This window comes from Morone saxatilis, unplaced genomic scaffold (genome assembly GCF_004916995.1).
Source record: "Morone saxatilis isolate NCDOM2014 unplaced genomic scaffold, NCSU_SB_2.0 Contig20, whole genome shotgun sequence".
NCBI classification, from domain to species: Eukaryota; Metazoa; Chordata; class Actinopteri; family Moronidae; genus Morone; species Morone saxatilis.
In genome coordinates, this window is record NW_023339763.1 from 178204 (window position 1) to 179482 (window position 1279).

Genomic DNA, 1279 nt, shown 5'->3' on the forward strand with positions numbered 1-1279 from the left:
ATTCCACCTCCCCATGTATCCTTAGGCCATAGCTTTGACTGGGGTGAGCAGTGTCCAGTCGACCCCCAGCATACAATAAGTACACAAGTATGGGTCTTGGATACGTCCTGGTCCTCTGAGTCCATAGATGGCGAATCAGACATCTGGGGGCAGCAAAGAAAAACTCAACATATCAATAAAATTCTGGCATATCGTACACGTACTAATCCCGAAACTATGGTTATGAGAATACAGTAAAATTAATTGGGTGGTAAATTGGTTGAGAAAAAAGTAAGGCAAGCTGACCAGATTGCGCAGCAGCAGTGTGTTAACGAGGCTTATGGACATGAATTTGTTCTGTGGAGGGCGCTGACCTGGCTGCTATGCAACCACACAAATATAGGAAAGAAATAACTGGGGCTAACTCCAGCTGAGTAAACAGAAACACAAGTTGTCATTTTTGTCATAAATATCGAGCATTGGGGGCCCAAGAGACATGATTAGTAATTACAAAGATCTGTCATGCCGCAGAGCTGTCCAGGTCTGAAAATGGAAAATCCAACAGCAGAAGACTCGATGAGGAGCATCTTAGTGAACAGTAAAGGCCGCAACCACAACGATAGCCACCCCACTGTGTTTCTGATGGTGATGATGGTAGCGGTGCCCAGTGGGTAGCGCAACAAGGCTACATATCTCTCCAGAAGACATCACAACCAGTGTGAGAGGGGAGACGTCATTTGTGGAGCCCGGCAAACATTACCTAGAAAACCGCACAGCAGGATAACGTCAGTCCTTAACCTCCAAGGCAGTACAGCAGGTACAGTAACGACTGCAGTTGACATTCTGCATGGTTGTCGAAAAGGAAGGTTTATAACAGAAAATATAACGAGAAGGTCCCGAAAATCCAGGTTTAAGTCTCTCAAGGTGATAACATGGTCCAATTAATTGAAGAGAAACACACAGCATGGTACTGTAGTCAGAGTGGAAAGCATCACTCTTTCAAGAAACCCCAGTCCAACTGTTACGTTAGTCTGAGACTGAGTTGACATCTCAGAGAAGCATTTAAGATATTAGAAGGATTAACCTGTTGATGTTAGCAGGACACAGAAGCCCAATAAATCACTTTCTGTTTGTCATCTGAGAACAATGAAAACAAATGGAAAAACACATTTTAAGTACAAGTGTCAAGTCAGATCCAAACAAGCTCAAAATCACCCACATGCATTTTCCCTGTGCAGATAATGAGCAGGTTAGAGTTTTTGCTTGTTGTCCATGCGAGCAGAGCTGGTCTGCCTGCCCT

At 44.2% G+C, this 1279-nt stretch overlaps 1 pseudogene; it reads right to left on the reverse strand.

The window, feature by feature from the left end:
* LOC118331674 overlaps positions 1–1279 on the reverse strand; it is a 2245-nt pseudogene that overhangs the window by 753 nt on the left and 213 nt on the right.